General features: G+C 45.7%; 1 protein-coding gene across 1 annotated transcript in view; it reads right to left on the bottom strand.

The window, feature by feature from the left end:
- The window catches only part of ZMAT4 (zinc finger matrin-type 4), a 2235770-nt gene that overhangs the window by 492046 nt on the left and 1728309 nt on the right, over positions 1-15415 (bottom strand). The gene's annotated exons all lie outside the window — the stretch shown is intronic.

The following is a 15415-nucleotide window of genomic DNA, read 5'->3' on the forward strand; positions in this document are numbered from 1 at the left end:
GGGTGTATTTTGAGCCATTACTATTCAACCTATTCCTGGCACATCTCCCCCCAGCCCTGCTTTGAGTTAACTCACATTCACAGAAACTATGGTCAACACACCTGTCAAATCTCCTCAATGCCGATGACCTGGTGCTACTTAGCTGCACCAGGGTCGGCATTCAGCGTCTTTTGGGAGCAACGCAAAAATACTCTCTGGCCAATGGCCTGAAAATAAACAGTAAAAAAACGAAGATGATGATCTTAGCCATAAATAGCCATACAGGGGCCACCAACTGGTATATCGAGGGAAACACCCTAGAGGAGACAGAAGTCTACAAATATCTTGGCATTCTATTCGATAACAGGGGCTCTTTTAAACCCCACAAGGAGGAAAGTAAAAGAAAGGAGATTGCCCTTGCGGCTGGGCTTTCTGCTGCGTTCAAGAACCTGAAGGTGCACTCATTCAGTCCCTTTCTGTAAATTGCCAGGGCTCAAGTTGCACTCACACTGGCATTTGGATAAGAGGCCCTTTGGGGGCGGTATGCAACGACATCGGACACAACAGTAATACATACATACAAACACATTTTTCAGCTGTCCGGCTACACATCACCAGCCAAGATTAGGCTAGAGTCTGGGCTCGTAAAACAGTCCCTTGCAAGGCAAGCGGCATTCACTCTTTTTTGTCATAAGCTCAGGCTTGTTGCGGTACATTCACTAAACTATTGCTTATGGGAAGACATCTTGAAAAAGCCATGCTCTACTGCAAGGGATTACCTTGAAGAAAGACTAACTCGGTTTGGGCTGGCCGAAATGTGGCATGTTGCCGCAAGCCATGAAGTTTTTTAAAAAGCTGTCCAAAAAACAATGAAAATAATTTCTTCACTGGAAGACAGAGCCGCCTAAGAACACCACACACATGCACGGGCCATACTAAACAGTTACAAAGCCCTAAGACCGCAGGAATATCTTGGAATAGCCCTAAATTTCAGAGTCATGAGCAGATATCTAACCTATTGCCTAGGGATCCTGCCATCTTTCACACACAGCTGGGCCTGGCAAAGGACAGCAGGGGCAAAGATCTGCTGACTATGTGAAGACCTGCAGCACACCATCTGCCTCTGCAGTTCCATTCTAGAAACATAACGAAAATGGCTATATCTCACCTGGAATCAGCTATGGATGCGCTCCTGCAGGTCCTTAACACAAGTCAAATCAACAGGGTCACCTGCAGGACATGATCTATAACAGGCCTCTTTTGTGGTGTTAACTGATCACCGAACATATGTCTGAAACCCGTTCATCATGCCCTATGGAAAGCTGGACTCAGTCCATTGCACTATATGTTCTGCACGTCCTTTTGACATGACATCCTTTTGCAGGATTCGACTTTTAATCAGTTTTACAGTTCTGGTGCCTTATAATGCTAACTTCTCTGTTTCAATGCCTTAACCGCCGCTATTTTCTAGTGCTAGTACGGTGTTAAAAGGGTAGGCCCTCATCAATCTGTTGCTTTTAAGTGATATAGGGGGTCATTCTGACCCCGGCGGCCATGGACCGCCGGGGCCAGGGTTGGCGGGAGCACCGCCAACAGGCTGGCGGTGCCCCACAGGGCATTCTGACCGCGGCGGTTTGGCCGCGGTCAGTAGTGGAAAACCGGCGGTCTCCCGCCGGTTTTCCGCTGCCCAAAAGAATCCGCCATGGTGGCGCAGCTCGCTGCGCCGCCATGGGGATTCTGACACCCCATACCGCCATCCTGTTCCTGGCGGCTCTGCCGCCAGGAACAGGATGGCGGTATGGGGTGTCGTGGGGCCCCCGTAAGAGGGCCCCACAAAGAATTTCACTGTCTGCATTGCAGACAGTGAAATTCGCGACGGGTGCCACTGCACCCGTCGCACCTTCCCACTCCACCGGCTCAATTCTGAGCCGGCGTCCTCGTGGGAAGGGTGTTTTGCACTGGGCTGGCGGGCGGCCTTTTGGCGGTCACCCGCCAGCCCAGTGCAAAACCCAAAATACCCACAGCGGTCTTTCGACCGCGGAGCGGTATTTTGGAGGGGGGAACTCTGGCGGGCGGCCTCCGCCGCCCGTCAGAGTCAGAATCACCCCATAGACTTGTGTGAACTTCTTCTGTAGTCCTTGACGTAACCAGTTGTATAATTTTGGTATTTTATAATTGCTAACATCTCCAGTTCTAACAAACAAACAGCTGCTATCGCTATGCACTTGCACTTTATTTAAGGGCAGGTTTTAATTAGCTTGTTACTTTGAAATGATGTAAATTAATCAGGCAAAATTGCTGTTATCTTATTGCTCCGGCACCTTGATAGCACCAGTGTTATTAATCAATCTTCTGTCTTTGAATGAAGATTTTTTTTTTCTTTTGTATCTTTGGGTCAACACCTGTTATGTTATATTGCTGCTCTGCTTTTCCATCGCAAATACTGTAAAGATTTTAATTACCTGTATATAATTAGGTCCTGAACATAAACCTGCCCTAATGTGTAAAAATGACACGTAGCCCCTTTCTAATTCATTAGTAATTTATTATCCAATACTTACTTACTTTGGCGGTAGATCTGGTCTGTTTCGTGCTCTTTCACTTCAATATGTAGGCTACAATTCGATGGGTTAGAAAACAAGCTGCCAATTCTTGAGTGTTTCTTTAGTTCTGATTATAAAGTAACACAATTGATCGAAAAAGAAAACATTTTCAAGACAAAGGGGGTGATTCCGACCCCGGCGGTCCTTGACCGCCAGGGCCGGGGTCGGCGGGAGCACCGCCAACAGGCTGGCGGTGCTCCTAAGGGCATTCTGACCGCGGCGGTATGGCCGCGGTCAGAAACGGAAAACCGGTGGTGTCCCGCCGGTTTTCCACTGCCCTGAGGAATCCCCCATGGCGGTGCAGCTTGCTGCGCCGCCATGGGGGATTCCGACCCCCTCACCGCCATCCTGTTCCTGGCAGTTTCAACCGCCAGGAACAGGATGGCGGTGAGGGGTGTCGTGGGGCCCCTGGGGGCCCCTGCAGTGCCCATGCCAATGGCATGGGCACTGCAGGGGCCCCCGTAAGAGGGCCCCACTTTGAATTTCAGTGTCTGCTTAGCAGACACTGAAATTCGCGACGGGTGCTACTGCACCCGTCGCACACCTTCCACTCCGCCGGCTCCATTCGGAGCCGGCTTCCTCGTAGAAGGGTGTTTCCCACTGGGCTGGCGGGCGGCCTTTTGGCGGTCGCCCGCCAGCCCAGTGGAAAACCCAGAATGACCGCTGCGGTCTTTTGACCGCGGTACGGTCTTCTGGCGGTTCCATCAATACTTTATTCACATTGGTGACATCTTTAAAGCCTCCTCTTCTTTCTCCCTCTTGCCTTCAGTTCTCGCTCACTGCTCTGAGCAGGTATCAAATAAGCGCGGGCCGAAATGTGATTAACCGCCCAAGGCCGCAAGAGCTTGAATCTTGCCTCCCTTCTCAAAGGTCAAGTTTTACCTCACAGCTGCCTGCAAAAGGACCCCAAATTAACACTGTCAAAGTGTGGTTTACTCACTCTGTTTCAATCGTTATTGGTCTGTGTCCTTGACTTCCCTCATCACTTTCCAAGACACTTTCTCTCGCCCTCTAATCACAGAGAAGGGTCCTTAGAATAGACCTATTTTGGAAGGGTCTTTGCTGAGAACTGAAACGCATGTTTCCAAACAGAAATGCCGATCATGTGAGTCATACTAGCCTTTCAAATACTTCATCAAGCAATTATAATCAACTATAATTAAAAAGTAATTAGAGGCAGCCCTCAATTCCTCTGTCAAGGTCAAATGAAAGTTACTAGTGTTGATTGCATAGAGGACAAACTTTAGACACTATGGGCCAGATGTACGACCCAGAGTTTTGCGACTCAGTATTTGTGACTCATTTGCGAGCCGCAAATTTCAAGTCGCAAAACTTTATGAACAACAGTGTACTTCACTATTTGCAATTCCCAAAAGGGTCGTAAATGACCTACCTCATCAGGGGCCACATGTAGGTAGGTTCCAAATTGCGACTTGCAAATTGCGAGTCAGAGCGACTCGCAATTTGCGAGTCGCAAATCAGAATGTAGTATGGTGTCCCTGACAAGGGGGTCGCAAAGGCCCACCTCATTAATATTCATGAGGTGGGTCGCAATTTGCGACCCCCTTGCGAGTGGCGGCATCCACATGGATGGGGGCCTGCTGCGGACAGCAGACCACCATGTCTGTGACTGCTTTTTAATAAAGCAGTTTTTTTTTTGCAATGCAGCCCATTTTCCTTAAAGGAAAACATGATGCATTTCAAAAACAGACATATTTTTTATAAAAATAGTTTTATTGCTTTTATAATAGTGCAATGATATACTCTTAGTAACAATATACTGTACTAAAATCCCCAGCTTAACTTGACCCCTCCTCCCCCCTTTTAACACAGGATTGTTCATGACGGTTCTTTAAGTAGCAATTCACATGCTTTAACAGTTGATTCCAGTGTATGTAACGTTTAAGTTATGGGTATAGAAGACTGTTCAGTTTCGGATTCTGAGGTGTTATTTTCTTCTTCCGCTATGGATGCGTCTATGTTTCTTAAGTTTTCTAGGATCGTATTCCATTGTGAAATATCGTCTCTGGGCCTTTGCCCATGTACGGCTTCTTTTAGCAACGCTGTTCCCTCGGCTTCTTCCCATTTCTCCATTGCATTTTGCCATCTAGTCACTTGAGGGCCCACTGAGTCCTTCCAATTTGAGGTTATCTCTCTTCTGGCTAAAATTAAACCGAGGTCCATGAATTTGCTGGTTATTTTATGAGCTAGTGGCCGGGTGAAATCCCCCAGCATTGCCACAATTGGGGAGGGGGATAAATGTCTCCCAGTACAAGAGGTGATTTTCTTAAAAATCTCCATCCAATAATTTCTGATTGAGGGACATCCCCATAGCATGTGTAGTAGGTCTGCTGTTGGTTCAGTACATCTAGGGCACTTGGCATTGGTTGTACCATACATTTTCGATATCATATGAGGGGTTAAGTATGCCCTATGATACATATATAAATTTATCAGCTTAAATCTTGCATTTCGAAACACAGTGTATATGTGGGAGGTTATTCTGGTCCATTGTTCATCCTCTTTGGTAGTTCCTAACTCCATCTGCCATTTGGTTTTAAGTTTGTCTAGGGGTAAGCATGCATTGTTCGATAAGGATTTATATATTCCTGAGATCACTCCCTTCTGTTCCCCTATTGAGCAGAGTAGGTTACAGCTCTCATGTGTAGGTGGTTCAAGTATACCTGTTCGCCATCTCTTATTAATGGCTCTGGTGATGGTATCATGTATTAGGAACATTCCAGGTGGGAGTGCAAATTGTTCTTGAAGTTCTGCATATGTTCGAAGTTTCCTATTTTCATACGTCGCACAATTTTGTAATATTATGTGTCATTAGTTTACCGATGCCTATTATCGTATGATCTCCAGTAATGTATGTCAGGCTCGTTATGTGGGACTTCAGGTGTATATGGTGTCATGTTGGGGGTGTGTTTTAAATGTTGCTCCCAGCAATATCTGGATGGCTCCCATTCCATAGGAAGGGGTCTCTTCTGTTTTTTCGGATTCAGTAATATCCCCAGGATTTGTGCTGGTGGGCAGTTCAATGGGATCTGTAAGTCCCTGGGTATTGAAGGTTTAACAATTATTTTTGCTAGCCATTATAGTTGTCCTGCCCAGTAGTAAGTTTCCAGGTTCGGGACCGCCAGGCCTCCTTCAGCCGTGGGCCTCAGGAGGGTACGTAGCACGATTCTGTGTCTGCTCGAGCCCCATATGAAACTTGTGACCATAGATTCTATATATTTAAACACTGATTTCGGTATTCATAGTGGAATGGTGGAGAAGTAATAGAGCAGTCTGGGTAACACTATCATTTTGAGTAGAGCGACTCTACCGGAGACTGTCTGAGGGAGTGTCTTCCAAAACTGCACGTTCGCTCTGATCTTCCCGAGTGCACTATGCATGTTCCTGTCTAATAAGTCATTTGTGTTATGGTATATATTTACCCCCAGATATTTAAACGTGTTCGGGGTCCAGGGTAGACCTTTGGTGTCTGTGGGTTCTACAGTGCCCTTAATTGCTGGAAAAATGGAGGACTTCCTCCAGTTGAAGCGGAGGCCGGATGCTGATCCGTATGCCTCTAAAGTGCTCATTGGTCCCAGAAGATCCACCTCCAGATTCTTAAGGAAGAGCAGCATATCATCCGCGTAGAGAGCAATATGATGTGTTCAGCGATTTATTAGGATACCCTCATAGTATCCTCTGGTTCTGGCCATTTGGGCCAGTGGTTCTACTGCTACTGCAAATAGGAGGGGTGATAGTGGGCAACCCTGTCTGGTACCTCTACCTATGGGGAAAGAATTGGATACCGTTCGGCCCGTTTATACTCGTGCCGTGGGGTTGGTGTACAATAGTTTAGTCCAACGGACGAAGCCGACTCGTAGCCCCATTTGCAACACGACCTGCTCCAGGTAGTCCCATCTCAAGCTATGAAAGGCTTTCTCGATATCTACTGATATGATCACTGCCTGTGGTGTAGTTGGTGGAATGTTATTAAGGACCAATAGAAGGCGTCTAATGTTTTGTGCTATGCTGCGTGATGGTATAAAGCCCGACTGATCTTGATGGATCAGTGAGGTCATGTTCGGTAACAGCCTATCTGCCAATATTCTACTGAGAATCTTATAATGAAGGTTTAGCATGGATAGCGGGCAGTATGATCAGACATCCGCTGGGGGTCTTTCGGGTTTCAATAATGGAATAATTATGGCTTTGGAGGTTAATTGGGGTAAATTATTATTATTCCATGCTTCTGTATATAGAATGCAAAGTTGTGGAGCTAATAAATCTTGGAATCGTAGATAGAACTCCATTGGAAGTCCGTCTGCTCCTGGTACTTTACCTCTTGCCATATTTTGGATTGCTGATTTGACTTCTGCAATCGAAATAGGAGCCGCCAGAGTCTGACAGTCCTCAGCCCTTAGTTTTGGGAGATAGATGGTCTCCAGTTCCCTCATTTGGGTCTCAGTTATCCCGTCTTTAGGGGGTGCGTATAATGCTGAGTAATAATTAACGAAGCTCGCGTTTATTTCCTTCTGTCCAAATAGTCTATGACCTGGGGTGTCTTCAATTTCCAATATAATCGTTTGTTGCGAGTGGGGTCTGGCTAACCAAGCCAGTAGAGCTCCTGACTTGTCCCCCTCCGCGTGTTGTCTGCTTAAATAGAGTTTGTAATCAAATCGGGACAGTTTAATATTTGCTTCAGCTATCTTATTTTTAGTTTCGAGTATTAGAGAGGACAGGTCAGGTTGCGTAGGGTAATTACGTTCAAGTTCTCGGAGGGAATCTTCTAGTCGCTGGAGTTTCCCTTCTAATACTTTCCTAACACCCAGATTTTCGCTAATACATTGGCCCCTGGTGACTACTTTGAAAGTTTCCCATTCTTTAGTTCTAGAGGTGGCAGTCCCAGCGTTTTGTTTAAAAAAATCTTTAATGTTCTTGTGTAGGACTTGTCTAAATGATTCGTCTTCTAAGGTGTCTGCCCTCAAATGCCAAGTTGGTATTAAGGGTCTCTCTCCAGTCCAAGCTAAGGAGATCATCAGTGGGTTGTGGTCCGATATAGTGCGGCTAACATATTCAGCTGTTTCCACTCTACTATACACTTCCGGTGATACCAGTATGGTGTCAAGCCTTACATGTAGGGCGTGTGCTGCTGAATAATATGAATAATCCCTATTGTGTGGGTTGAGGTGTCTCCAGCAGTCTGTGAGGTGCCAGTGTAGCTGCCATTTTTTGAATATTTGGGCCATTTTACATATCGGGGACTGTGGGAAGGGTGGATGTGATCTATCTAGGTCAATGTTGGTTATGCAATTAAAATCACCTCCGATTAGCTTTGGGCCTGTCATGAGTGGGCCTATGTTACATGATATCCTGTCGAAGAATTTCCCTTGTTCTTGGTTTGGGGCATATATCCCACTCATTCCCTTCCAGTCTCCCTGTGATCACCACATACCTCCCCTCGTTGTCTATGATCTTGTGTAATACTTGGAAGGGTACCCCTGGGCGGATCCATAATAGTACTCCCCTTCTGAATGCTGAGCACGTAGTTGCGAAGATTTGACCTCTCCACCGTTTTCAGGGCATTAACTTCTTGTTCTATTAAGTGTGTCTCCTGTAAGATGGCTATATGGATACCCCTCCTTTTAAGGTAATTGTGTACTTTGTATCTTTTATACATATTATTTAGGCCTCTAACATTCCAGGTTAGAATATTATATAGTGTAGTCATGATCTATTTTAGTGGTGTAATGTAGGTAGATTCCTTGTTCCTGTCGCCGTGTTTGGAACCGTAGTAATAGTTTCAATGTTTTGGTTCGTGAATTGCTCGGGTCGTTACTTACTTGTGTTTTTAGTACCCCTAAAACTAACTTAATTAATTTGTTTCCCAACTCCCATTCCCCAGGACCAGCACTTACAACTCCTCCCGTCCAAACCATATTAACTGTCTTAATTAGCGTCCTATTGGTGGGTGGCGTGGCAATGGCCGAGAGCCGTAGCCCTGGGCCGCTCTCCGGGCCCTTTCGTGTTATCCCCATTGCTCAGACTAGTGTGCTTAAGTAGTTTCATTGGGGTCTGCATCGTGTGCTTTTTAACTTAGTACTTGTTTTGGTGTTTTGTGAGGTAGGTCGGTACTCACAGAGCGGTTTTTCCTTTCAAGAGAGAGGTCAGCTAATCTCATCCGCTGTTCTCGGCGTCACCGGGGGCAGACTAACAAGGGTGTCTTGTGAGCACCTTGAGGAACCCCCACTGCACGAGTCTATATCCAAAACATTACCAGAGGTACTCTGGTGCTACTTCATTTCTGAGCCACTGTTCTAAGAAAGCTTCCATGTTAATTGCTGATGATTCCGCTCCTTCTGGAATGGCAATTATTCTGAGGTTGTTCCGGCGGGCTCGGTTTTCCGCATCTTCAGCCCTGGTTTCCAGTGTTTTAACCCTTGATGTGAGGTCCACAAACTCTGATGATGCGCTTTTTTGCGTTGTGGCCGTGATGGCAATAGTTTTTTCATTCGCTCCTACTCTTTCTGCTAATTTCCTATGGTCGTCTCGTAGCAGTGAGAGGTCTATTGTTAAGTTATCTATCTTGCGTTCCAGTGCTTCTCGTGATTCCTTGATGGCTAGGAGTACAGTGTCTAGGGTTGTCACTTGCGCTTCCTGGTTCTCTTGTGAGCTCGTGTGTTGTGACTGACAATGCTGTCCGGTAGTCGAAGTCAAATCTTGTTGATGCTCTTCTTGCTTTTTAGGCTTTCCCATTGTTAGAGCTGGGAGATCTGTTGTTCCAGAGCGGGTTTATCCATACAATTTCAGTGGGGTCGCTTCTTGGACAAAGTGCTCAAACACCCAGAAGATCGACTCTCCTCTATCTCCCGCAGGTGTGTCCGTGTAGAGCAATCCCTCTTCTCTCTAGAGGTGCCAAGATTTTCCGTACCGCTCCTCCCGTCGCGGTCTGGCTCAGCACTGGTGTTTAAGTGCAGGATATCTGATGCACTCCATTCGTACTGCCGGGGTCGTGCTCATCACCGAGTGGCCCAGCCCAGTGCTGGTGTTTAAGTGCCGGTTACCCAATGTGCTCCTTTCGCGCTGCCGGGGTTACGCGCTTCACCGAGTGGGCCTCCCCCTCCGTCTACAAACTTAAGTGATTCTCATGGTACTCCCCCGAGGGCGGGCCACTTTCATCCAGTGTGGCCTGATGCTGGGTTCTTTCCGCTCTCCGCTCGCCCTCCGCCGCCACTCGGTCTATATTCCTCCCACCAATCACTATTACTGTGCTTGTCAGGTAAGCAGTACGATATCTGCGGGGGGCGCCTCTTTCCAGCAGGCCTGTCTGTGTAGGGTAATCCCTTTTCCCACTAGGGGTGCCTAGTTTTGTGATCTTCGGTGAACCTCATGGTACTCGTCAGCAGTCGGACCGCTTTTATCCAGTGTGGATGTTGGATTCTCCCCGCTCTCCACCTGCTCTCCGCCGCCGCTCGGTCTGCGCTCTCTCCGTTGATCACTACCACTGTGCGTGGCAGGTAAGCAGTTTGATGTCTGACGGGGGGTACCTCTTAGAGTCAGGTGTGTTTTTCCTCCTCAGTGTCGCACACGTCCCTTCCTGCCTTTGCAGCTCCTCAGCTGGGGTATCGCTCGTCCGCGTCCGCCATCTTGCGCCTCAGCAGCCGCAGGGAGAGCCAAGCTTATCTCTCCGATTTCTCCTGTTTTCCAGACTGGCGGCAGGTCCACTATGTGCTACAGGTCTTCCGATCGCTATCCCTGTTATTTTCGGCAGCAATAGGGTTCTAATTATTAATATGATGTTCTGGCCCAGTTCGCGGCCCGGGAGCTCCACACTAGGCGTGTTGCTGCATCAGCTGCAGGCCACGCCCCCTTCAAAAACTAAAATGAAAAGTTTTGTTTTCATTTTTTAAGGCAGGCAGTGGTCCGTGGAACCAGTGCCTGCTCCAAAAAAATATTTTCTCTACCATTCACAAAAGGGCGAATCGGGCCTTTTGCACAAGAAAAAAGCTACGTACCTCTGGCTCTAAGTCGTCTCTTCTCTCCTGATCCCACTGCTTCACAAAAGTACACGTTGGATGTGTTGGTCATTTCAGACTTTCTGAGCAATCAGAACAGCTACATACATTTTGTCAGTGAAACAGTTTTAGTGTTCGTGTGGGAAATAAAACGTCACAATTACTTACCAGAAAACGTTATTATCCCACCTTTACAGCAAAGAAATTAAAATGTATTTCTTTAGGACTGCAAAAAAACCTAATTTTGTTTGTTCCACCACTTTTCTACTTTCTTAGGAATTCCGAGCCACACAAGCCATTGTTAAAACACTTTGACAAGGAAAATCTGAAATAATTAAGATCACCAAAAAGTAATCAATACCGTACACCTTTGTGAATCTTCCTCATCACAATTCTTTATCTACGAGGATTCACCACACACTCTAGTTCTCCACCATTTTCCCAGACACAAAACGACAAGCAAACTGGGAACATGCCATTAGGTGCCTATGGAAGGAACTCATGTAGAAGGTATCCATCAAAAAGACCAGTCATTGAGCACCATTTGAGACCACTCAAGAGTGTCTGAGAACAATGTCAGAACAATATAGTTTAAAGTTGGACTGGATTATTCAATTCACACTTATAAAGTGACACAAGCAAGAGGAGCCCAGACTACGTCATGGTACAAAAATGTAACAAACACCATTAAAGGATCAACTGTGGATTAAACAGTGGCTGTGTCCCTGAAATTTACAGGACAGCAAAAATCCTCACCAGCCAGCCGTGTTATATTAAAAACAGTGCTTCCTTAAGTCACACACAAACCAGTGTACCTTAGGTAAGACTTATCTTTGCCACTCATGTATCACTTCTGGTTTATTCAGACAACCAGTGCACCTTCGAACTTGCAGTAAGTTATTGTAGGTCTTCTTGAATATGAAATATTTACAAATATGAATCTAAATGCAACACAGTTATGATCTTTGGGATGGGACAGAATAAGACACGATTGTTTGGCAAGGGGTACTAACATAGGACCTGATTTAAGATTTGGCACCTAGAGGACTGTCTGTCATGGTGGCAAAGAAGATTAACTCCGCCATCCACAAAATTTAGAGATGGTCAATGGCCAATTGTTCGTTTTTGTACATTGAAATTAATCACTATTAAGCTGGGTCCTTTCAATAAACAAAAATTTGGGGGGACAGGCACCATTTTTTTTTTTGACAGTCATTCACCAAGTTTTTTCACATTCTTTGTTGTTAAGAAACAAGCTCCCAAAGTGGGTGTTAGTTTCTAAAGAACAGAAAATAAATGATGCCACTCCCTAGAAGTTTTCCTCCATGGAGTGGAGGTAATTATTATTTTTTCCTATTCCTCACTGTCACGCTTTTCCTAGTTGTTAAGAACAAGTAAAAAGTACATTACACCTTTGTTAGAAATGGGATATCTAGTCTGTAGTGTTTGCACCCTGTCCAAGTAGGGACCCTCAATCTACTCAGGGTAAGGGAATCACACAGCTATGATAACTCCTGCTCACCCCCTTTTGTAGCTTGCCACTTTCAGCCCGGCTTATCTCAGAGTCAATGTGTAAAGTATTTTTACAGCCATATACAGTACCACAGTGAAAACACTACAAAAGGACTCCATATCAGTTTAGAAAAATAGCATGCATTTAACTGAGTAAAACAAGACCCAAATTACAAAAATCCACCAAACACAAGATGCAAATTTTCAAAAGATTAAATTTAGTATCAAGTTTATAAACCCAATAGCTCCAACTGAGGATATCAAAACGGCTTGATGGAGTTGCTTCAAACAGTCCAGCACCAACTGTGAGGGAGTACGGGCTGGCTACGGAGTCATATAGACCCTGGTTACAGTACGTTGCAAAACGATGAGAAAACAAAGATGTTGCATGGTGTTGGGGACGTGAAGCGTTGCTAGAGTGGTGGGCATCAGTTCATTACTGCCAACAGAGAAGTGAGGCGTCGGTTCCTTACAGTTAGGCAGGAAAGGCAAGGTGTTGGTTCCTTACGGTTGCAAGGGAGGTGATGTAGTATTGGCAGTGAGGTGTTGGTTCCCTATGACAAGGTGGGGTCGATATATGCAGCAGGTCAAGATACAGGGCATCAATTTCACGGTGTCTGGATTACACCATGGGTTCACAGGTGCTGTGGCAGAGTCAGGTGTTACAGACATCAGTGACACAGCACTCTGAACTCATCCTGTGGTGGGACTTCAGAGGTGCTGCAGCGGTGTTGGGATCTGCATTTCAGGTTGCATTTGTTGTATTTGGCAGGGATCACAGTTTGGATGCAGGCAGCAGCTCTGGGTTGGAGAGCGGCACTGGTCCCGAAGTTGCTCTGGAAGTCAATGTACCAGTTTCTTCCTGGTTGCACCAAAACTCACTCCTGTAGCCCTGAACTGGATTTGGCACCACTTGGCAAGTCAGGACACTCAGCAGAAGAGCCCAGGTGCTGGAAGAGAAAGTCTTTGATGGTCTTGAGACTTCTCAACAGGTGACAAGCTCAGTTCAAACCCCTGGAGAACACTGGAAAGCAGGATGTAGAAAGCAAGGTCCAGTTCATTCACTCCCAGGACAGAAGCAGCAGGCAGCAGGCCATAACAACAAAGCAACAACCAGAGTGGCAGTCCCTCCTACAGCATCCAGTTCTTCTTGGCAGAATGTCCTCACCCCAGAACTGTTCTGACTATATGGCATCAGAGGTCCAGTACTTATACCAATTTATGTATTTGAGGTAGGCAAACTTCCAAGAGATGTCTTTATAGTGCACAAGACCCTCCCTTTCCTTCCCTTACCCCAGACAGACCTCAGGAGGTTGGAGACTGCTTTGTGTGTGGACAGCCACAGCCCTATTTAGGTGCAAGTGTCAACTCCTCCTAAAACTCTCAATCATCAACCTGATGATGGGCCATCAGGATATGCAGGGCACACCTCAGCTCCCTTGTGACTGTCTAGAGTGAATTCACAAAGAGCCCAACTGTCATCCTGACCCAGACATGTATTCAGCAGCCAGAGGCACAGAATGATTATACAGGAAAATGCCTACTTTCGAAAAGTGGCAATTTCAAACTTACAATTCAAAAACCATCTTCACCAACAGATGTATTGTGAGTTTAAATACCCCAAACTCCAAATCTCTATTTTCTCCCAGTGGGAAATCACATTTAAATATATTTCAAGGCAATCCCCATCTGACCCAATGGGAGAGATTGGTCTTACAATAGTAAAAAAGGAAATTAGCAGTGTTCTCTATCATGACATGTAGAACACACCAATAAATATCCTATATTTTAAGTACACTGCACCCTGTCCATGGGTCTGCCTTGAGCCTACCTTAGGGAGGACTTACAGGTAAAAAAGGGAAGGTTTGGGCCTGGCGAGGGGGTGCACTTGTGAGGTCGACATTGCAGTTTACTGCACTCATTGTCAATGTAATGGCAGGCCTGAAGCATGTTTGCAAGGCTACTCAAGTTGGTGGCACAGTGCGTGCTACAGGTCCACTAGTAGCCTTTGATTTACAGGCCTTAGGCACAGCTGGTGCACTATATTAGGAACTTACTAGCAAATATGCCAATCATGGATAAACCAATCCCAATACAATTTAGAAAGGGAGCACTTGCACTCTAGGAGGGGTCAGCAGTGGTAGAGTACCCAGAGTACTAAAACTGGCAAAAACTCAATTCAGCAAAGGATTGAAAGCAGAAGGTCACAAGCAAAAAAACTGGGGAATCGATGCCAAGAGCTGCCAGGTCTAACAACCATCCACTATAAATAGGGTGGGCATTGGAATAACTTTTGTCCAACAGCCTTTAGTCACTCAGGCCACTGGAGCAAGTGTTTAATCAATGGGGCCAATGGAGTCTCAATCAATGGAATACTTAAGGTTTGCCTGTTTCTGAATGAGGTGGCTAGACCAAGAGCTTGATAGGCAGGGTACTCTGTCACGTTTGCCACAGGGTATCCTGCCAGCCAAATTATAAAATGGACCCTTAATGTCATAAAGGACCATTTTTATTTCTCTCTCAAATTGAAATCTGGGTTGCCTTGGATTATCTAATTTTGTAAAGTATCTAAACATTTCTAGGTCATAGTGCAGGTCTCCACTGATTTTGAATTTCACATTCCTCTAGTGAAGGTGATTTCTAAATATTGGTTCGGTATTAACGTATTGCTCGGTTATACATAATAGCAGTTGTAACATAAGGCATGATCAAATTGAGTGCAATGAGCCGAGGAAGATACTTAAAGTAAGACGCAGTAGTCCTCAAGCCGTCAACAGTCTAATACTGGAATAACTGCACAAAGTAACAGGACTAGTTGACTAGCCTTGAATTAGTTATTCAAACTATATTGTGCTGCTAGTGGGGAGGCTCCTTCCTTCTTTTCTTTTGTTATGGGTACAAACCTTTAAAAAATATAAAGCAGCTGTTAGAAATGTGGTTCTCATTGGCTAGGATAGGCACCTCACCCAGGCAGAGACCACCACTCGAGTCGGGATGAATGAGCTGCAAACCCAAGTCAACCCCTGCTCACCCTATTGGTAGCTTGGCATGAGCTGTCAGGCTTATCCCAGTGGCAACGTGTAAAGCGTTTGCACAACACACACAACACACACGATACAATAAATACACCACAAAGGAAACACTACAACAAGTTATATAAAAATAAACTATTGTATAAAACATCATTAGGCCAAACACAACATGTATCAGTAATTCCCTGCTACACACACAATTGTCAGGGCATTACACAGGTTACTAGTACTCTGTGAACGTGAGCAGAAGTCAGGTAAACACATAGGGGGTCATTCT

Source organism: Pleurodeles waltl, chromosome 11 (genome assembly GCF_031143425.1).
Source record: "Pleurodeles waltl isolate 20211129_DDA chromosome 11, aPleWal1.hap1.20221129, whole genome shotgun sequence".
NCBI classification, from domain to species: domain Eukaryota; kingdom Metazoa; phylum Chordata; class Amphibia; order Caudata; family Salamandridae; genus Pleurodeles; species Pleurodeles waltl.